The following is a 24,157-nucleotide window of genomic DNA, read 5'->3' on the forward strand; positions in this document are numbered from 1 at the left end:
ATACCTGCAGTAAAAACGTAAACGAGACACTAACTCTATAGCTTATACACATATGTCATCAACCGACATTCGGTAAGGTCCCCTTCTTTGTTTTTTCTTTTCTTTTTTATTTTTTCTTCTATTTTTATTACAACCCCAATTCGTGCAATCGTAATCTCCGTGGTTGACGTAACCGCAAACATTTAACTCGACATACCCAAACGAGCATGACGGATGCCGGTTAATTGGTATTATTCGGGTAAATGAAAGAGGGCCGAGCTAACCTTCGCTTATAACGCATGTACCGCAAGCGTGTATCAGCTACCGTATCGCTAACGCGTCGGTAGTAACGCACGTTTTTGCCGGTGTCAGCGGCGAGCGTCGCGTTGTATCGTACGAGGGGTGCAAAGGTTTACGGTTACTCGCAAAGCTCGAGTCTTCTCCTCCCTCCGACGTCATCGTTCCGCGTTACACACGTCGATGTTGGCGTCGCGACGCTCGTAAGACGGCTGCTGCTCGCACGCTGGTTAACCTCGAGATGCCAATCTCTTACGTCACTGTTTCGTCGAGACGTGTTACTCGGTACCGTAACGCTGCGCAGCGGCTGAATTTTCTTTAATTAATCAGAGATGTGTGTGATTTTTTTTCCGATTTTTTTTTTACACGTAACACGCGCCATGGATACACGGACTAACGTGTGTGAAGCGAAAAGGACGAGATGGACAAGTGGCGTGAAATAAAAAAGGAACGAACCAAGAACACATGACGTCAGAAAGTAAAGTTCAAAGTTGGGGTAAAGTTGAGAAAAGTGAAGAAAACGTTCGGTGAAAAGAGAGCGGCGGAGGGTAAGGAAGACGGGGAGGATGAGGAGGGTGAAGCGGAAAAAGAGGTAGGTTGCGACCTGCCTTTGACACCGCGTCGTTCTGGGTATAAATTGAACAACTCGCAAGTTTGGTAGACGGAGTTTTGCAAAGGCAATGCCACATCCAGCGTCCTAACGCGGGATTAAAGTTATATTTTGCCGAGTTTTCTACGCACGTTATACGCTGCATATGACAGAAATTTTTTTACCGTATATGTGTATATGTATGTATTGTATATTAGGGTGATCTAAGAAAAAAAAAATCGACCATCTGTTTTGTTTTCAAAGTTACACGTTTGCCAATTGTAGGAATAGAAAGTATAAGACGCCTTTTATAACTTGAGCCTTTAATGTTAATATTTAGTGGTTCCTGAACGCAATATTGCATTTTCCACTATCCATCTTTCATTTAATTAACAGGTGAAAGTAATTTTAGTTATTTCTGAATTTTGTAGTTCAGCAACGAGGCAATGTACATAAATGTCTGATACATGTTGTAGGGAATTGAATGCTCTATAGAAAAGATTTCTTGAAATTTTTTGATGACTAAACTCCTTCACAAGTTACTCAAGGTTAAGGTTGAAGTCATGTAAAAATTGACTTGTCACGAAAGATTGTAATTTTTTTTTTTTGCAAAACATTTCAGCCTCTATAAAATTATGTAATTCAATCAATTTTCAACTCGGGCAAATTTGTTTTGTAGTTATTACAAGTAATAATATGTAATACATGTAATTCCACTTTAAGAGCACCATATTTTTTTTTTTATTATTTATTTAGATTTTCAAAGACTGTTTGTTTTATTTAGGTTTAATATAAATTTGTTGCAAATTCGCTCGCACGAGATCGGAAAAGAAAAAGAAAAATTTGCCACCCTCTCGTCTCCTTGTCCGTCGCATTATCGATGCGAGGCAAGCGTAGCCGCGTTCAAAATTCACAATACACATATGTATCCCGAAGTAGTGTTTTGTTTTTCCGTTTTCTCCTCTCTATTCATCGAGTTTGACAAACGCCAAACGCAAAATACCGTCGCCGGTAAAAATTAAAAATCGTCATATTCGTTGGGGATGCGGGGAGAAATGGCGTCAGGGGATGTCACCTTTTCCCGTACGATGTTCCGCGTCCCATACAGTTCCATTCCATACAATTCCACCTATTATTATTATTCCCGTTAACCGAAATGTTTAAAAAGATTTACGCTTTATTTATGTCAGCCACGCGTACGGGTTATAATTCACGGGGTTTTGCGGAGGCGGTGGGGAGGAAGGGAAGGAAATCCGAGCTTTTCACCCGAGCGGTTGTCCGGGTAGAGATTTTAAAACGAGAAACCGAGCTACGGTAGCGGTCTTTCTCGGGTCTTTCGAATAACTTTGAAAAGAATTCGGCTTCGAAATTACAGTCAAATCTTCAACTGAAACACAGCAGAAGCAACGTTCGAATTTCAATATTCGGTACGGTAAATCATTATCCATTGAATGTGAATAAGCGCAGAGTGTTGCAATAAAGAATCCTCCATTAAGTCGAGCAGCGGTTACGATCTAGGATTATATCTATCGACTGGTCAACTCTCGACGTCGCGGTTGAGAAAATATTATACCCACCATCGTGTAACGTAAACGCTCAAGTTTCTAGTTATAACGTGGTTCAATGTTTGTTTTCGGAGATGAGTCAGGGTCCAGGCACGGTTTTCGGAAGCGGATAGATGGGAAACGTGCAAGTGCCCACGTGTACCTGTGCCTACTACACCCACGTATGTACCCGGACGGTGGCGGTGAGAGTGACGTCGGACAAGACGCGCGACACCGGTTGATAGTTAACACCTCGTTAGCTCGCGCATCCGTCGCGTAACTTCGTTCTGTACAGGTATTGCATACAAGTGTAACGATACGCGCGACGGGTGAGAGACTGCGAAAATTAATCAGAGCCCGTTGCGACGAACAACGATCTTACGACGAGATTTCGTTTTCGAATCACGATCCGATCACAGCGACGACGAAAAATATTGAAAATTAAAAAAACATACGCGTGTCGTTCGTATTGCAAATACGCTTGTCATCTTTTTTCACTTGCTTAAAACCCGGTCAAATCGACAAGTAGGTTGGTATTGTACAACAAAACGTGCGACTTTACCCACATGTAAATATTTTATTTATTTATTTTTTTTTACTCACAGCTGGGTTGAATATTGTTTGAAGGAAAAAACAAGTACGTTGAAAAAATTCAACACAAATGTGCAGACCATCAATTAACGGGTCAATCCAGAAAATCCCCATAAATATAAAACGATCCTAACCGATGTGTGCATCGGTATCATCCTCTGCAGCCTCTCCGAAGCGTTTGTATAGAAACGTGTGTATACGTTTTTGCGGTGTTGTCTCTGCATACGTATGAAATATATGTCCGAGAGTGAGAGCAGAGGATTACATTGCTTGACGGTTCGGCCGTTTGCTCGCGGATTATATTTGTTTGTTTGGCCATACGTGTATGCACACATGCGTATTCGTAATGGTGTATGCACGACGGAATACTGCACGGTCGGAACCGTCGTCGTAAATAATATCTTATAGCGTACAGTTTCAAATGGTCAGAAGCAGCCGGTATTACACGGTTGTAATACCACAGCTGGCATAAAAATCCATACGTGTGCGCGCGTGTGTGAAACACAAACACACCGCACGCGGTGTGGTTGAATATTTGGAAAACACAATATACGGATAGTAAGATGAAGAGAGAGAGAGAGAGAGAAAAAAGTCAAGGTTACGGGGAGTATCTAAAGTGTGGGTAAACGGTAGGTATATAGAAATAACCTGTAATTTGAGAAGTACTTAATTTTCCAAAGATCCCATGGTCTAAAATAAGAGGCAGTATCGGAGAAGAGAGTAGAAGAAGAGAGAAAAAAAGCGCAGAGTTAATGTTATTCCATTCGGTTCAATCATTCAAGTTTGTTCATCCATCTCCATCGCCATCTCCGTACACATCTCCAGGCTTGTTGTTCTTGGCGATATTATATTATATCAGTTATGTACCCACTTGGAAACTGCGGACCGACGCGAAAAGCTACTGTTTTTCTCAGAACTGTTTCATCTTCTCCCGTGACATTTTCCCTCGGTAAGGAAAACAAAACAAAACCCGACAGGGTAAACGGAGAGGAAGTATCTCAAGAATAAAGAGAGAGAGAGAGAGAGAAAGAGAGGGAGAGAGAATGATACCGACGCTTTGCGGATATGGATAAATCTTTTTAACGCGAATGATACATGACGGGCTAGCTTTCGGGAATTGAAGAAGATTGGAAATTCATGGTCACGGTAAAATAGGTGTGCCAATATCACACGTGGGCCGAGATTTGCAAAGGATTGACGAACGCGAAGAGACAACAAAAAGTAACGAAATATAACATCGGTCAACACGAATTTTCAGTCTGGCTTCTAGATGTCAAAATTTTGATTTCTTCCACGTAACTAATAAACGAAAAAATAGTTTCATCGGATAAAGTTTGTTTTTATCGAAACCAGAACGACGTTTCGGATTTTCAGAAAAATTACTCATTTTCTCCAAACATTTATTGCAAATAACAATTGAACGAAGTTCGGTTTTGCATTTAAATCACTTTCATTGGAAAATAATAATTAATAATAAGCTAGAAATATAAAAGAATCGATGAAGAAAGTTTAAAAATGACTATTCTTCGAACTTCTTCTATATACGTACGAACTTTCTCGTATCAAACCCCAAACGTAATTTCCATTATGCTCTCATTATGCTACCCCTGATAACGCTAATAACGATAAAGTTCATCACATTTTGGTGAAAACGTTTTCCTTCGTCTTCCGAATAGGCACCCATATTAGCTATTAATCAAAAACTTCAACGCTTATTTATCAACGTAAAAAGGTATCTCGGTAGAAACGCGAGAGAAATTTTTTTTTCTGTTTTTTTCTTGACCTGCGGTAATTGGAAGATTACGAGAAAGTAGCGAATTTTGGGATTTTATAGGATGTCCAAACCGATGACTGCGTTAGATATTTATACAGGGTTGGAGTGCCGCCAAAATTAGGATATAACTTTGTTATCCTTGGCCTTTCGGTCTGCCCGATTATCGTGAGGGTCGAATAGGAGGAATAGAAGGTGTATGTAGGTACTAAAATCGCGAGAACGAGGATAGTTCACAGTAGGACAAACACGTCGGAGAGTATGAGGACTTTGAGTGACGTTGACGGCCGACTCGCTTGATTTTTCAATGACGAGGAACAGCGTGAATTCATAAACTTTGTTATTAATAATAATATTCCAACAGAGAGAATTCGTTTTAAAATATTACGTATATACATGTAGCGTAGCTATGAATTGGTTCTCTATTCTGTACGCCAAGATCAACGAGCGGTGACGAAAATTTAAAAAGAATTCCCAAGCTTCGATAATAATTTTCATCACCAAGGATCGTCGAGCTTTCCGATTTTGCAGGAGAAGGAGAAGGAGAAGGAAAAACTACGACTTCTTATTCTTATTCTTCACCGAGTGTTGCCTATTGATGCCAAGATGGAGGATGCATGCCGAGTCCGAAAGTCAGAAATATCCAAGATGAAGGGACGTACGGATGAGTAGTGAGCAGCTGCTCGCGCGTGTCCCCAATTTTCCTAACCAACTAACTAACCAACCGTGTACCTTCCTTCCTTTCTTCCTTCCTTCCCGACGCGTCTCGATCCTATCGAGAATCGCACTCGTCGATATTGAAAGCAGACGGAGAATCGGTGTACCATCGTTTCCGACAAGGCAAAGAAAGGTAAGGAGAGCGATAAGCACCCGAGTGGTATTTGGTATTACATACCACTCCGTCAATGATCAACGACAAAAATTTCACGAGGAATTTGATCAAGATACAAGATATCCCGTGCATCGCGTTGACAATTACGCGAAAGTAAATACGCGCGAATTACATCCTCCTCCATCGAAAGCCCGTGTAGTTGTGTTGGAGGGAAAACCAACTCTCCGCCTTCCTCAGCGTCATTTTGTCTCTCTCCTCGTCCATCGTCATGGCAACGTTAACGTGCTTTTGATGGGGTTCGCGAGGAGGCATCCGTTTCTACTCAAGTATTCACGAAAACAGGGGATATTCATGGAAAAGACCGTTTGTTCCAGCCGTTGGGAAGGAAAAGCTCGGGGAAAAGGAAGAGGACGCCGAGGAGTTTTAGTTGAAGGTTGGAGCGTTTCACCCGCGGGAAGATCCGAGTTCGAATCTACCGAACCCCGCCCGACTCCCTCAGCCGTAAGACGCGTCGGTAGGTCCGCGTGTATAGGTATACGTATACCGAGATCAAGTCGATGCGGACGCTTCGATTTAAATCTGTTGCGATGTAGACGAGGAAAACGGCGGTGCCCGCAAACTCTCTGGCAACGAATTAAAATACAAGAATTGCGTTCCGAGGTGCGATGACCTGAGCTAGAGAGAGAGAGAGAGAGAGAGACAGAAGTGGGAAAACTTTGAGGAACAAATAGTTAATTCCGAAAGATATGACAGAGTCCTGCGAGATAAAACCGCGAACAGAAATAATGAGGGACAAAAGTACGAGCGAGGCATTGATACAAAATAAATAATTGTCGCAAAGTTTTAGCATCCCTGGCAATTGATTATTCTACATTATAGTTAATAAGCTTAAAAATAACGAGTGTGTATTTCGTGACAAACCTTGTAAAATTTATAAAATTATCCGTCATTTTTGTCTTGAGGTGAAGATATCGTTTGAAATGAAACGCTAACGACGTGTCAAAGTTCGTTTTTAATTCCATGATCGTCACAACATTCCATACGTAAACGGTACGTATGTCTGTTTGTTTTTTCTTTTCTCGCTTCCTTTTCACTCGAATAACTGCCGCGGTTCACTGTTAACGAAACACACACTACGCGTCCGTCGTCTCGCAGGTTTGAATGAAAACTGAAGGTATAACTAAGAGACGATTACACCTGCGGTAACACCTTGATGAACGTTTCTTTCATTCGAAGAGGTTCGTTCCGTTGCTCCGGTCTCACGAAGGGCAATCCCCCTGTTAATTCAACGTTACCGAATCCTACCGAGCGTCCGGTAACGTTATTATTTATCCTTAACACCGATTCGCACATCTGACGTGAAAAAGCCGCGCGTGACGCGTCTCGCGTCGTCTTACATCGCCACGTGAGCACGACTAGCCGGCCGATTTCCGATCGACGGAATTGAAAGCACGACGAAGACGACACTTGGAAAGGATAGGATTGGATTTGATGGTACGATATAGGATAGGATAGGATAGGATAGGATCGAATGGCGCGACAAGGATGATAACAGGTATTATACGGGTCGCGCGACGCAACGCAACCCAACGCAGCGAGACGCGACGTAACGCAATGCTGCCGAAATGGTGCGACGTTATAGTTGTTTGTCCCGGCGCAGCGGCGCTCGGCGTCGGGACGCCCACCACCTGTGGGGGCTTTCGGGTCTCCCGTCTTCGGACGCGGGGATGGAAAGCTCGTTTCAGATTCCGAAGCTGGCCGGCCGCCGTTGCGTCTTTCAGTATTTCGCCGACGAAGCGCGCAGGCGCTCGTAACTAACTATATATGTATAAACGACGACGACGACGACGACGACGACGACGGGATGTGCAGAGGAGAGAAAAGAAGCGAACGGACTAACGACGACTCGTCGGCGAAACACGTCGGCGAAAATTGTGTTTGTAGAATCTATTTCTGGGCATAATGACGCTCATCCTGACGACGACGACGACGACGACAACTCAGAGGTGGAAAAAATAATAGTGATATAACTAAGAAAAATATACGGTCAACTAATCGGCATCTATGTATATTATAATAGCCGATGTATTTTCGCACCGATGATTATATTATATATCATGTATGTGCGGTTGGGACGACACATTCGTTCGCCGCGGTCCGGAAATCTGGCTATTAGTCTCGGCTAGAATATATATGACACCGAATTTTATTATTACCTTGTGTCACTCCGGGTACACGCCTCCGATCCTGTACGGCTTGACGAAATTATTCGAGACGAGGAAAAATTTCTCGCGGTACGCGACTATTGTTTCATCATCGTAATATCTCATCGCGATTTGTTCGTAAACAGAGTGGAAGAGACGCGTGCATGCCAGCTCATCAGTGCGAGTGAAAAATGACTAAGGTCGAAATAAAAATAAACCAACATTTTACAAGAGATGGAAAGAATTGCAGTGAATTTATCAAAAACACCCTGAAAACTGTTCATGTCAAAGTTGCGTTCTATACTTGAACGTATGCTGTATGTTACATACCTACTTGTAGAAGGTGGAAAATCACATGTTTGTTTTTTCAATCAGCGATTTGACAATGGGTGGGTATAACGGACGAGAAACACCAGTTTCTAAAACCCGAGGGTCCGACCGGCGTCCGAATTCAGGGCAGTGTTCCAAAAGTCAAGGATTTAGGGTCAGCGGAACAGGGACTTTGAAGAGCGGTGCTAAAAAAAAAAAAAAAAAAGAAAACGCGAAAAATCAAATCGATCTTGACTCGAACAGTTCGGCGAACAAATTATGCGTGGTATTGAACAGGAAGAGTCAGTCAGAAGCATGTATAACATTAATCACTGGCGACAATCCTAACTCGAAAACCATCAAGGTGTACACACGTGTCGTTAGCGGAATTATAACATTATCGCTCGCTGTATACAACGTATACAGAAAGAGAGTAGGTAGGTAATAATATTTCGCGACATATTCTTGTCCCAGCAAATGACGCGCATGATTAACGACGTTCCGGCGTAATTGTCATGGAAACGTACCGCCGCAGAGAGACCACCGGATCAGAGCCGACGACGATGAGACCTTGGCTCAGAAGCGGTCACGTGCCAAGAGTAGGCAGGGTTGCGGTGTCCGAAAATTCGGCGTCTCGCGAGTTGATCTCATTGTTGGCAGCCGGATGATTACGCGGCAACGATTAAAGATACGCAGGCTTGGATTCTCTGATTATCCAAGATGGTCTCGGCACGATTCGAGCCGATGTACGGGAGAGGCGCGCGTGCATCCGCGACGTAAGGAAACGAGGTGAAACAATGCGCGTAAGATTCGGTTGAACCGATCGGAAAACATATCCAAGGTAAGCAGCGTCGTACGACAGGCTTGATGTTTTGTCCTTTACAGTTTATACAATGACTTTTCCGACTTTTGACTGTAATAACTGGCATTTTCGGGAAACGGAATGTAGGGAAATAAATAAGTGTAACCTGAAGTGAACCTGTTTACGTGAATACCGTGACGTCATCTCGGACAGCTTGTTTCCTTACATCACGCATGCATCGAGTAGTTTGTTTGCGGGGATAACCGGGCTCCGCGTGATCGCGGATTCGAATCGGTATATAGGTAGGTGATACGGCTTAGAGCGCAAACGTCGGTAGTTACGTGGCGTTTTCCTACTGTGGTGTCACTCTTGGTCGGGCGCCAAAAAACGGTATACATCAGCCGCGAGAGACTCAACTCCTCGTCGAAATATTATTCGTTCGAAAATAAGCAGGAGTCTTCTTTTTCTTCGTCTTATAGTCCCCTCTTTTTATTCGTTTGCTTTTACCACCACCACCAGCAACATCTCCTCCTCCTCGCCATTCATCGACGGCGCAAATTACAAGCGCGCGATGGATCTCGGCCAAGTTCCGTCAAGCCTCCCACCCCTCAACCTATCCGTCGTTTTATAGCATCCACGCGGAAAATCGTATTTTTCGAATATCCGTATAAATCGGGAAAACTACCCCTTGGATCCGACTGCGATGCGTCAGAGTACAGCAAGTGGCAAGTGTTCCCGAAAACCGCACGTCTCTGTATCCATCTCTCTAAGTAGTGTGCGTATGTGGAAATTGCACATACACATACATCCGTGGCACACGCCTCGTTGAGGAGGTTCGAGAGGAGAAGAAAGGTGATTCCGAGAGAGGTTTCCTCCCGAAAGTAGGTATAAGGAGAGAGTTAAGGATTTCGCTAAAAAGAGCGCCCGTGACGTTCGAGCATTGGAAGAAGGAGCGAACGATCAATCTTAATCGGGCGGACGGGCCTCGGGATTTATTACCGGACCGGTATGACCGTACGACCCGGTGGCACGCGTCTCTCCGTCACGGGGCTATAAGGGTACATCGTTTGCCGAATCGCGAGAGTGGATCACCCGGGAATCTCTTACTTCCTCATTTCCAACCTCATTATCCACCCGCGGCACAGAGATTTAGAACAAGGACGATCCAGTTCAAGAGAAGGTTACGCGGGTCTTTCCGACGGAAATTTTCACGCCGCGCCGTACGATTGTTTCGCGTTCTTCTTGACGCGTTCTCCCCCTCCTTCTACAGCGTTTTTGGAAAACGCATCGAGCCGGTAAAAACCTCCAGAGAGGGAAGAAACGGAGCCTCGAATGTCGCAGAGGCGAATATTTTCACCTTTGTTTTTTTCTGTTTCCACGTTTTCGGAGAATGGAACGGAGCGGACAGAGGGTCGAGTATCAAATATTCCAAATACATTTTCCGAGCCAGAAGTTTCTCTTCCTTTTCCTCTCTGGCTCGCTGATCCTTCGCAGTTTCTTTTCTCTCCGTCCCCTCCTCTCCTTCTTCTTCGCGTCCTCGACGGTGGCACAACGACGGCACCCGCGCGCGTTCTTAAAAGGGATCAATGCGTCTGAGGACGGGGACCATCCGTTAACGGGGCAGAATAGCCTCCAGGGAAGAGACCCCGGCCAAATTAATGTTTGTCCCTAGCAGTAACTTATCCGCCATCCAGTATATTACAGCTTACGATCACAGTTCGCTGATAAATGGCCGACGTATGCGGCTCAGCTCACCTTCCCACGGACGGACGAACGAGGACTAAAACTACTCCAAAAGCCAGAGCGATCACGTAGGTATAATAACAACGTTGTTGGTCCTTTACGCAGTCGTCGCAAGGATTGTTCGTTTCTTGCTCTCCGTACGGCGTCTCGACTTGTTTTCACGCCTACTACTACCTATAATATCTATAATGTAAAATTTTTACAATCCATTATGCCGTACGCTTTCAATTTCACTTTTCCGTGTTTCTTTTTTTCTTCTTTCTTTATTTTGCTCACGAATCTGGAACCATTTCGACAACGACCTCACCGAATAGAGTTTATTACGCCCGAGTTAGTTTAGGGTTGTTGTGATAGGTCCTGAGCGCTCTCAACGCCAGAATTCTTTGGCTCGGTGCCCACCGGAGGCCGCATAAGCCCACGAAGAGGAGAGCCTGCTCTTTTTTTTTTTTTTCCCCCTTTCGCCGAATACCTGATCTTCATACATGTGCATCGTCGCACCCGGTCCACGGATATCGGAGAGGCGAACCCAGTGACCTTCTTCCTGTCGTACTCAATCATCGTCAAGATCAACAAAATTCGATGGGTGCAGACGTGAAATCGAAAATCGGAGAAAAAGGCCCCCCCCCCCCCCCGAAAAAAAAAGCAGAAACACTAATTACAGGAGGACCCTAGACGACGGCGGAGGAAAGTTGAATATATGCACAAAAATAAAGAGTACGGTCATATAACGGGAGCCAACTTTCGAGTCCCCTTTCGAGCTTAGCCTCTGTCCTAGTCGTACAATACAGCAATTGCGGAGTGTTCCGCGCTCGTTGGTTGCCTCCTGTAATTAAATGCAATCAGGGAACAGAGTGCTCCGAATTGCCAACATTTAGCTCGCTCCGCCGTCACGACTACCAACGCAACGCAACGTAGGGATGCGTGCGCGCAACCCTGATAATGCGAACGTGTCCGTGTGCGGAGGTTCGATGGTATAACAAGAACAGCGACGTTCGTGCTCTGCTTTCGACGACTGGTTTTGCTCGCCCGATCTCGACGTCTCTCTCTTTCTCTATCGTATACCACGTAGGCATGTGTACGCATATATATACATATATATAAATATATATATACGTATACGTACGTACGTACGCAGAGCCGGCAGTCAGCCATTCGGTGGGATTCCATCTCTCGCCATCTCTCGAATCGCGCGCGCGAATGGGACCCGCTCCGTTGCTTTTCCGACGTTCTCTATCAAACGCTCTTTCAGAAAACTTTGTCGAAGCAATTAACGGAAATTCAGTTCCTCCGCAACAGCCTGCCTTTCCGCGGCGTAGGACGGAGTTCTCTCATAGACGTATACTTCCTACCTACCTCCGCTTCTTTGTTTCGATGCAGGGACGAGAAGAGAAAACGGATAATTATATAATTTGAAAAGTAAAATGGATTGAAATCCTTATAGAGAGAGCAGAGAGAGAGAGAGAAAAAATCCCTCAACTATATTACCAAGTGCTTCGGGCCGAATATAGTATAACATAGACGATAACGAGGTCCAACTTTTATCCAACTATCGTCAATAATCGTATTGTGTATAAGGTACCTTATACCAAAATTTCAATACTCGACGATTCCGAAAAATTATTTTATCCATACGAACGTGAAATGAATAGGTATTCGTACGTAAGATTGACAATATGTGCGCGTGTTATCAACGGGACTCATATAATGTGTGAATTGAAATCGCTGTTAGGTAGACAGCACGTGTTGTACATGTTTATACATACACATATACTGTATAGTACATGCCAATATAGTAGAACCGCGAATTGTATATCGGAGAAAGTTTCGTCGAGCTGCAAGAAACTTTGGAAATTTGTTAAATTGCCAATTTACCGTCAAAACTAAGACTTGCCTCTGATCCTCTCCTCTCTTCTCTTCTCTTTTCGACACGACTTTCGACCCGCCTGCGCAAGTATTTTTTTTACTCCCCGGCAATCCTCGAGTCAGTTGGTAATTTTTTGTCCCGCGGAGCTTCGATTCCCCGATCTTCCGCCCCGAATCAACCCCGAAAATTTTCAATATTCATTTCCGTTGAGTTATACGCGTATAATACGTCGACAACGACGAATACGAATGAACAAATACCGTTCCTATTTGCTTGACGATTCTAAATCCAGTCTCTTCGTATAGCTTGGAAGCTGCGATTCTTATTGCAGAATCGATTTGTCGATAAAAGGATTTAAAAAAAGTATATAAAAACTAAAAAATAAATAACCGCGGCCCTCGGCATTTTTCGCGCTTGCAAAAATCTTCTTGTTATACGATATATAGTTGATATATAATATTGTATAACGTTATTTTAGTTGACCGAAAAATTGAACGTGCTGAAAATAAATGGAAATAAAATTGGTCCAGCAAGGCCCCGGTTTTGAAATGTGTGGAATAGAAAATAAAGTTTCTAACAATTTTTTGAGAATTTCAAAAAAGATCCTATTCAAAATCACTTTATATATTTATAAATAATCGAGCAGTGGGATAAAAAATCTGAAAAAATTCAGGCTACCGTTCCAGGGTCGGAACAATTGCAGATGTTTTTTTTGTATTTTTTTTTTTTTAAAGACAAAATCAGAAATGGTTAGGGTCAGACGTTGGTCGGGTTCGCATGGAATTCTCGGTGTACCCACAGATATTGTACAGCCAGTAGAAGCGTCGCGATGTTAAAGTTGCGAGCAGCAGCATTGTGCTGAAAAGTTTCGTTGCATTGCTCGCCAATTCGACTGAAACGGTGGCGGCGGGCAGCCGGAACCGGAAGCGGGTGCAGGCGCCACCGGAAGTGACCTCGTAATTCTCCCTTTCCCATGCTCTCCGTGTAGCCGGTGAACATGAATTACGGGTGTGCAGTAGCGGTCGCAGCCCCCGAGCCTTTGTCCTTGTACAACCGCCCTCGGAATCCCCTGCAAGCCCGTCCGAAGGCATTAAAGCGCACGGGAGAATTTCGAAGGACGATAACGACGCCGGTTTTTCCTACGTTTTAACGTGTCTTTATTTCCATCCCTCTACCGGAGCATCTTTCACCTTGAACATTTTTACCGCGCGACTTGATCTCGTTTTTCTCGTAGCGTTTAAAATTTATACAAACCCATGTACAATAACACTGTGATACAATGTGATTGTAATATTTGCGCGACAAGACTTGAGCTAAGATTTCACGTATCGAGGTATGAAATACTTAGCGCTAACCGCGACGCAATTCCGTAAATAATTGACCCCGGCATGGCAGAAAAAGTCCATTATTACACAGTCGGGCGAGCGGGTGTGACAAAAGTGAAAGAATAAAGAGATCTCACGACTTCGTTTCCGTCGCGATGAAAAATCGAGACGGCGGAGAAAAATAATATGAGAGAATACCCAAGTTAACGTACGAGGCGAGAAAATACATTTGACATTTTCGCACCGCGACTCGTATAAGGAACCCGCTTGCGTGTATTTAACCCAGCTTTTCTCGTCTGCGTAGTTTCAGCCTGAAATTCGTACGTACCGCAACTCGAGCGTCCATTTAAACTTTAGAAACAACCGTCGGCCAATAAAGTCTTCGCCTAATTTACAGCGTGCAATTTAACCGACGGAATCATTCTCTAATTAGTCAAGTGTTGGCCTACATACGCGGGTGCGGGAACGGAATAGACTCGAATAGTACCAACGTGTATGCCTAACCGAAGGCTTTGGTGTCTACGCCGCAATCGCCCCTGGGGAACCTTTATCCCGCTCCTCTTCTCTACGTGTAGTGTACGTATGCGTTAGGCGGCGGGGAGGGGAGTTTTGAACTTTTTTTCATTTTTCTCCTTGCGTACCCCTCGAAATCTTCGATTTTAGCCTGAAACGAAGCCTCGCGAAAGCGGAACTCGGTAGGAAAATTATAAAAGGTGACTCATTCGGTTATAATTTTTCAATCACTTTAACCGAAATATCTCGAAAACGATACAATCTGGGAAGCGGATCTTGGTTTCATTTTGTAGATGATCGAATTTTCTTAAATAAAATGGTTGTGACTACTGCGTGACATTATTCTTATCAGGTTAGCAGACGGGTGAGATAAAAATTTACAAGGTGATAAGCATCTTCGTTCATTTATTCAGTGCACTGAACTTCAAATGTTCGTATCGAGTACAAGATGAATATCTGGATGGATAGTAGTCTCGGACTTTTTTTTTTTTTTATGGAAAATTTGATCATCCACAAGATGAAAGCAAAAACTCGAGTTTTCGACGTATTTCGGTTAGTGTTTGAAAAATTCCAAACCGGAAGAGTTGTAGAAATTTGCTACCGAGTTCCGGTTTCACGAGGCTTCGTTTCAGGCTAAAAACAAACTTTTCGAAGGGTACATAAGAAGGAAAATAAAAAAGAAGTTTAAAAAGAACCGGCCTAATATGTATATATATATATATACAGCTTTCATACCGTCATTTCTCTTTTACTTATTCGCTTTGTTCTTTTTATAATTTTTTCAACCGATTGTTTGCTGTAAATTCGTATTCTTTATACTTCACAGCCGTCACGAATACCTGATATTAGGATACGAAGTGGGTTTCTATACACACATATATAATTGAATCGTGACAGAATTCGAATACGCATAATTCGCACGGTATACACAAGAATACAACAGAGAACAGCATGAATAATTTGGCACGCGTGTTGAACTCGACCATAGGTAGAATGTCTTATTTAAAATCAAAAATCTCTGTTATACTTCTTCCGCTATATATCGGCGAAATAATAAATTCGGGTAATGGAGAGTGAGAGAACGTAGAATGGGGTGAGGGAGAAGCAATTAAGACATGTATATATATATAGAAAAACGAGGAATTATCGAGATCGAGCGCCGAGGAATTGTTCCTTCGGCCAAGAATCGTGCGGGAAGACGAATAGCAGAGGGGAGATAAAAGGGGATGGAAGCTGAGAGGCAGCGGCAGCAGCAGCAGCCATGCCGTCGAGAAGGTAACCAACGGCTACTGGTTGGCTCGGCATCGTCGGCGGCAGCTGCCTCGCATAATTCTTCTTGGCGGAGAATAACTTTTAGCGAGTTGCGTAATATATAAAGTCTGCGGTCATCGCGGTGATCCTATATAAACGCGTACGTCGCCCATTTAACCCGTCTACTCTACAATAATCCATGGCACAAAAAAAGATGAACATTTTCACATATCTGATATCTTTAATTCAACTTGAACAAATCATTCACTGAACTCGCGAATCGTGCCCAAATGCCGAGCGGGGAGGTTCTTGATTTCAAAAGTTCTCCAAACTTTATTAGTCTACCGAAACTACTAGGATATGATTTTTGAAACAGTCTCAATTCGAGATTACTCAAAATTCTTCGTATTGCAACGGTCGACCAGAATTCGCTTTTTGCGTGTAACGTGAAATCTTTCAATCGATTACGTTAGGAACAACGTTTAACACAATAGAATTGATATTAGAATATTTTAGATACGAATAGTTTTATCGTAATATGATGTTATTTTCAGTTTTACCAAGAATACAGTGTTTGATATATGCCGCGTACCGCGATAAATATACGATTGTTTAAAGTAAATAAACTCTCGAACTGAAACTACAAATGTGATCGTTCATCCATAGTCGTCTCTTCCATTTACTAGATAAAAAAAAAAAAAAAAAACACCCTGTATCAAAACAAGGTAAGTCAAAACGATAAACATTCAATTTTACTGGCAGCAGATGTGACACAAAAATTAGACCCGATTGAATGAAAATAAATATGATATTATAAAAAGGGTTGACAGGTTTTTAAAAACTGGCACCTTCCTCGTTACAAAATTTTATTGACCGGTGTTATCATTCACGAGAAGCACCGTCGTCCACGTGTACTTACACACGTGTGTTTTCGGCGATGATTTTTACCTCAACCTCCATCCCTGTCTACCAAATTTCACACAAGCATTCCGCACTCCGGGGCGATTAATATATAATTACTCTTCCTTGGAAGATTCGTAGGCAGGACTACGAGTATCTAGGACGACGTTGACGATTTCAACTCCATACATATATATACATATATATACATATATATACGTGTATATACGTGTGTATATATATAGGAGCTGGGAATATTGATTCGTGCCTAATTCGGAAGGGTTCGTTCTGACAGGGTTTCCGAATAGGAGGGGGGTTGGGGGGTGGGGGCTCCTGTTATTAATTAATTAATGAATCCCATTAACGGGTCCCGGTTCTAGGGTTGCTGTAACGCCGGTGGCGATACTGAAATCTGGTTCGATCCCTGATTCTTGCATTATGTACGCGTGATCGAATCTCCGCGATATTCTCCAATACACAGATGTACGCTATATGCATGTATGCACGATACGATACAAATACACTGCAGAGCCGTACGAAATACGAAAAGGACAGACTGCGGGGATTTTCGTTCGACGTGAAGAATTCTTCATCGATCCCCGAAGAAAACCGACAGCCGGGCTGTTCGATCCGAGGCTCAAAACTCAATTTCCTTCAGTGTCACCTGTTCTGCTTGAATCTTTATACCCTGATGATCCGTCTGACGCGACGGCGTGTTCACCCGTACGCTGCTGTGTGCAAGTATGTGAATACAACAAGAGACAGAGGAGAACCAAACAACCACCCGTCGTCTCCAAGATCCAGCCGAGGGTGGTGGTGTTGTTGCATAAATTATCAGGAACTCCGGGAGATGCTGCCGCGGGTCTACGAAGTCAGGGTGGTCTCAGCCTCTCGAGCCTTTACACTTAGGCATACATATATGTGTATAATAGACTTCACCGTTGAATAATTAAGAGGATTATCGGCGCCGGTGTTATTCGACCGGTTTCGATAGAAAGTAAGCAGAGAGTTATGAGACACGGGATGCGATGAGGTTGTTGGAAGGTGTCGGTGAACGAGGGACATCAAGGTCTACCAAGGCCTTCCGGCCGCATTGAATATTAATTACGCATGACGGGGAGTGTGCGCGTAGAGTATTAGATAACGCGGAAATAACAACAACAACGAGCACCGCGGCAGCAAGAACAACAAGAACATATAACCGTGACGGTGAAGCTGAAAGAGGCGATAACGATGATCAAAGCAACGCCGACGATGCGATTGGATATCGATCACATGTCTGAGAAACAATTCAGGGATAAACGAAAACTCGAACGATACTGAAGAATTTTTCACGTCGCAGCACAAAAACGAGCTTCAAAATCTGACGTGTATAACCTATGTATATATATATATATATATATATAATATGCGGGGCACACGTGGCAGCTGATAAATTAAAGAAAACGAGGGGGATTAGCGAGTATCGCGACTCAACCAGCTGGAGCCTCAGCGGGTGTTCGAAGGTATCCAAACACTCGAGTTTAATTTCCTCGGGAGCCCCTGGGGTATTTTCCTGGCGCCGAGGGGGTGGCGAAGGGCGAAGGGCGAAGGGCGACTGTCTTTTTGTACCAAGTTTTTAATATAAAGAAGAGAAGGAGGTATATATAATTGGTCGCGCAAAGGGTGAAGAAGGAACCCTTCGAAAAAGCTGTAGCTTATAGCTGCGCCGCCTGCTGCAGGGTGGAGAAAACAACGTCGCGGAGAGAAAGAAAGGGAAACAGAGAGAGGGCGAGAGATATTTAGAGAGACGGACAAGGCTTCGGGTTCCCGGCTGTCGCCTGTCACCCTTTTGCGCGAGGGAAGAAAGAAAAACCCGCGGGATCCAAGATTGAGTCATCATTTTCAGGAGATTGTTCTACAGTTGAAAAGCAATACTTTTTTCCTCATTTATTATACGTATAAAAAGATGGTCGCAAGACGAGTGTCGGTCAAATTGTTTCCTTAGTAACTCACGGTGTTTGCCTTAGAAATGTAACTAAAAAACAAAAGAGAAAGCATAGACATCGATTAGTTATTTCAAGCCGTGTAAACAACGATGATAAATTTAGTAGGAAATTGTCCGATTTCGCAGATATTTTTTTTTTTTTTTTCTCCTAACTGCAGTCCGTATTCCAGTATTTATCGAAATCAATATCAGTGCAACGTTGAAAAATTGAATAATCAATAATACCGATGCGATAAGGAAAAAAAATAAATAAATAAAATTGTCGCGGTGGGATTGCAGTCGAACAATCTTGTCCGAGTAAAATATCGACTAATTGCGGCGTGAAATTGAACGAGTCCGTACCAATTTTTTCTCATAGTTTTAAATCAGTTCAAAATAAATAATCGGTATCGAAACGAATCGAAACTATTGCCCAATGCCATAATGAATTAAGCATTATGCACAGCAAGTATAACTCTGAGACCAGGAACAAGAACTTCAGTATTCCGTACTCCAGATTAAATACTGGATAAAAAATCTTTAAATTTATGGTTATTAGCTGCTTTAATCAGCTCCCCGATGAGTTAAAAAAAAATCACAGATCCCAAACCCGATTTGAAGAAGCTTTTGAAAACCTGGATACAGGACAAAATTATGAAAGAAAAGGAAAAAAAACCGTCAAGAACTTTTGCACACCCCTAACGGTTACAATACTAACTCTTTCTTTTTCACTGCAATTTGATTCGAGGTATTTTGTTCATCGAATATCGTGCTTATATCACAATATTATATATTGTGCAGTCGATGAGTGAATGTTTTCTGCACGATTCTTCGAACCCTCTTGCAGACTCGAATACGCGAAAGAGAATAACTGCTGCAACGACGGAAAGGCGGTCCCTAAGACGAAGGCTCGAGACGATGTCTCTTATTTGCAGCCGCCGTCGATCTCCGACGAAGGATCAAGATCGGCGTTCGCTCTCGAGACGGGGGAGGATCCTGCAGGACGTGCGACGAATCGAGTAAAGTATCGAGTGGAACAGATTTTGAATTTTTCCTGTATACGATACCTATTAATACAGTTCTTTGCAGTAATAGTAATAAAATGATAATCGAGAAAAATCGAATTTCCTTTTTTTTTTTTTTGTTTGAACCGCAATCGGATGAAGTTTGTCGAAATTTATCAATGATCGAGGACGAAGCATGCGTGGATCAGTAGTTTCGTCCTAGGCGTGCGTTCCGCGCCTTTTTTCTCCTCCTCCTTCTATCGCGATAAACGATCCAAAGGGAAGTAATTTTGTGTTGTTCGTTAGAAGGACGTTAATAGAATCATTGCGTCACCTTGATGCTGTAATAAACGCCTCGTTGAGTACCCATGAATTAGCTATTTTATTGAAATAACGAGCAATTAGTCGTAAATTCAGTTTGGTACGGGCCGCCGCCGCCACGAGCTACAGGCTGATTATATCGAAGGAACCAAACGTCGTCGGAGTTTACGACATCGAACACGGTAAACTCGTCAAGATCCTCTCGACGCGACATTTTTTGAAACGAGATTTTTCTAAAAACCGAATAGAGGGAGGGGCGGACGCGCGGTTAAGGTCCAAGATCGATATTACGAATCGTTAGTTTTTTCGTCGAAGGTCGTAAAATCCGTAAAGTGAATTATGGGTTAGAGAGAATCGAGGGGAGCGGAGAGACTCTGCAGGATTTTAACGACATCTCGTAAAGTATTATTGATTAAAACGGTACTAGTAATTCGGCGCCGTTTTTTTTTTTACAGGCACTTCCGGCCAGCATTTCTGCACACTCGACGCGTTTTCAAAAGTTTCATTGAAAGAAAAAAAAAAAAAGGAGAGGAAAGGAAATCTCTTCGACGAAAACGAAAATTGTCGCCGTCGAGTTTCTACTCGTCTTCTTTCTCTCTGATAATAACACAGGTCTGCAAGAACATATTTTATTTCAGTCGCATGGGATGTTTTCGGTAAACGTTATATTTTCGAATCCGGTGAATCCAAAAGTGACTTCTGTATCCCTCCGTCGCGTACGGTATTTTTGCAGAATACAAGGTGTTTGCATTGAAAAAAAAGCATGACAGTAATGAAAAAATCACCATTTCATTACGATGAACTAAACAATATTTCTTATAAAATTAAACGATCAATTTTTTCATCAAATGTTCTTAACATTCCGCGTTCATTCTTTTTCCCTACGAAACCTATTCATCTTCTCTTTGATACGTCTCCGGACACACTTCCGGTTTCCATTTTCCGTTTTCCCGCATGTATTTATTCTCGAGTCTCACTCTGGTACGTATTAAAAAAAAGTAAGAAATCACTTTTGCACTGGATTTTTATAATCAAGAATAGGATATGAGATTTCGAGTTAAACGGGGAGCTTCGCTCTAAATAAAACTACAAGCACGAGTTCAAGAAAAAAATCTGACGCAATGGAATTTTTTGAGTATTTTTCCCGGTTCAACTGAGTAAAAATCTATAAGAAACGGTATTAAAAAAAAAAAAAACAACCAGTGCAATTTTTTGGTAGCAGACCCGTGTAACCGACACGCTGCACTGCAGGCATTAAAACCAGCTCATCGAGGAGCTAAAAATTCCCCAAAGTGAATGTATAATATATACGTATAACGTAGATAATAAATCTGCAGATCTGCCGCCGCCGCTGCCGCTCGTGCACGTAAATTACCCGACGTTTGCTTCCTCATCCCCGGCAACCGATTAGCTTCGTACGCGGACCACGTACCAGGTACCTTCGAGGTTTTATCTCGTCTGAATTTGACGTTTCTCGAGGGGCGGAACCACGAGCACGAGAAACGGCGTGGAATTTGAATCAACGAAACGCGGGACTCTATAACCCTCATACATTATATAACGCGGTCTGCAATTTTACGCATTGCTGGTTAACCCGCAGACTCGCTCTCTGTTCTACGTTTTTTAACCCCCCTCATTCCTCAATTTCAACTTTTTCTTCCTCTCCTTCTTTCCCTTCAAATTTTCCCCTTCCCATTTCTACTTAGCTACTAAAACTCTAGTTTCACAGTTACCTACTTGTCGGGTATTTTTCGCTGGCTGCAAATGATACCTTGTCATCGAATTTGCTTCAGTATGATACAACACCCTCGCAACGTACACGTATGTGTATTAACGTTGGCACGACGGACGAAGAAAAAGTTGTTTTCGAGAAGTAATTTGACTTCCAAAGAGAATAATCGGCGGCTGCGCTCCCCTCTCGTTTATAAAAAAAAATAAAAATTCTCGCAGAGCTGAGTGATATTCTTTCCAGAGTGCTGATACGTAATATGTACATGCACATAGCCTGCCAAGGTATAACTACACCTACAAAGTTGCGCGTAACAGGACTAAGAGAAAAATTAACGAACGGAGATAAGAAGCTGCGCTACAGGACGTTTGAGTAATAACTTACTTACGTATACCTGACTGAAAAAAAAGGGAGAAAGAAAAACGAAGAGCCTTGTATTTAAAGTGTAGGTATGTGTACGTAAGTAATACAGACATACGTGCAGACTGATTTTGTATTACATGTATATATATATATATATATATATATACACGCTGGATCAGGTTATATACATTATATGCATATATACAGCTCCGGGCGAAAAATGGACAATAATAATAGTAATTTCTTTCTCGCGTTGTGCGATTTTCTAACGAGGTTTGTAGTTTCGCTCATTTTTTTTTCTTTTTCTCGTAGCAGCACCGTCAATTTATCTCTCTCACGAACGGGAGATAATAAAGAATAAGAAAAGCTAATAAAGTACGGGGTTTAAGAAGGAGAGGAAAAAAGACCTCCGCGCGTACACAGAACTTGATTCGTATCTTGATACAGTTTTTATTACTCGTTTAATATCGTACAGGTATGTGTTGTACCTACATGCGACTAACGTAAGCGTGGCGGGAAGCAGGAAGAGAATGAAATAACGTGGGATAGAAATTTTAATAAACCCGCGGAGGCGATAGCTTGTAAGAACGCAACGCGTCGTCGTCACGCGACGGTGGAACCGAGACGCAATTCTTCCTTACATTATACGCGATACGTTACACGTGAATATATAGTAAAGGAGCCCGCGGCAGAACCCTTATGGAAATTGCCTGGATTTTTGTTACACTATGGTACATATCCTCCCGATCAAAATTTCTCATCGACACAAATCGCAAAAATCACTAGTTTCCGAGACGAAGGCTTCGGAAGAGGGGTGTCCAGTTTTTTTCATGTCTATCGATTTCGTGATTTTTATGAATTATAAAGCTTCAAGGGGGTTGAAATCAAACCCAATCACTGAAAAGACTGCACGGCTGATTATCAAAGATAGGCAGGAAGCTGCGATTTATTCCATCGATGCATCGATTCTATCCGTCAACTCGCCGGTTTACCGAAAGGAGCTGCAACGGCGAATTTCGCGCGAAGAACGAGACCCTCTGACTCTTTCGATAATCGTATTTTCAAGTTTTTCACGCGTCTGCGGAGTCTCTGCGAATCGGTTGTACGGTTTTTGAGTGATATATTTGATTTCAAGTCTCCCTTGAAGCTTTGTAATCCGTAAAAATCTCGTAATCCACAGGTTTTAAAAAATCCACACACCTCTTTCCGAAGCCTGCGTCTCGGAAGCTAGTGATTTTCGAGACGTGTGTCGTTGAGAACTTTTGATCGGGAAGACATGTACTATAACACTATAACTGAAAATCCAGCCAATTTTAAAAACCATGGCCTCAAAATCATTTTTGTTAAATATCTTTTCTATATCAGGTTGTAAAGATTAATCTCTCTAATGATGCATGTAAATACCTTGATGCGAAGAACGTATGTGACTTCCTCATCTTCCCGTAACTCACTAATGATTCAAGTTCGTCGAATAACACGGCGCACAGCGACGACAAAACAACACTGCGACACGATTCTTTTTTTGATCTGTAATTTATCTTCTTTATCGTAAATGCCATAAATGGCAGACAGTTGACTCTCGGAAGAAGACTTTAAAAACACGCAACACAGAGTAATTAATTGTCCGTCGAACAGTGATATGTCGTATTCGTGAAACGATTCCTGTCCCCCGACCAATTATACCGTCTTTCACCGTCCACTGGGTAGAGATAAAACGGAAGTAAAGATCCGCGTGACCGGGGCGTCGGAAAGTCGACGTTGGACTGGTACGTCAGACGGTGACGGACATCGTCGTCGAAGATATCCGCAAGCATCGGTTAACTACGTTTCGCGGTAGATAAGTGCAGTTTTATTTCACCGTGCGGATAAAAGTCGTTCTTATTCTTTGTTTAGTCGTCGGTGTTGATAATTATTATCTTGTTATCATTCACTGCTCCTGACATTTTCATTAAATCCGCGTTAACGAAGACGCCACAGTTTACGTGCCACTTTATCGTCGCGACCGATGACGACGACGGCAATCGAATGATTTGCACAGTTTTTACCCCCGCAACCGCAAAAGCTGAAATAACAACAACAATAATAATAATAATGATGATAACAACAATAACAACACCAACACCAACAACAACGACAATAACAACACACACCGATCGCTAATTCATTGACCAAAGGACGACGCTGCGAACAGGAATTGCAAAATCCTTGCAGTTCGACTCGCTAAGGGCAAAACTAGCACGACGTCGTCATTTATAGGCAC

The 24,157-nt window shown here is 42.8% G+C and overlaps 1 protein-coding gene across 6 annotated transcripts in view; it reads right to left on the minus strand.

Annotated features, from left to right (window-relative positions):
- Nucleotides 1–24,157, minus strand: part of LOC124303811 (uncharacterized) — a 176,651-nt gene that overhangs the window by 90,869 nt on the left and 61,625 nt on the right. The window contains exon 1 of one of the 6 annotated variants that reach the window (XM_046761510.1): nucleotides 23,302–23,932. The exons of 4 other annotated variants lie outside the window; for them this stretch is intronic. The gene's annotated coding sequence lies outside the window, so the exon portion shown is untranslated. Of the gene's footprint in view, nucleotides 1–6,524; nucleotides 7,309–23,301; nucleotides 23,933–24,157 lie in introns of those variants that run through there. One more of the 6 variants, XM_046761509.1, reaches the window with a different exon arrangement.

The sequence above is a fragment of the Neodiprion virginianus genome, chromosome 4, assembly GCF_021901495.1.
Source record: "Neodiprion virginianus isolate iyNeoVirg1 chromosome 4, iyNeoVirg1.1, whole genome shotgun sequence".
Classification (NCBI taxonomy): Eukaryota; Metazoa; Arthropoda; class Insecta; order Hymenoptera; family Diprionidae; genus Neodiprion; species Neodiprion virginianus.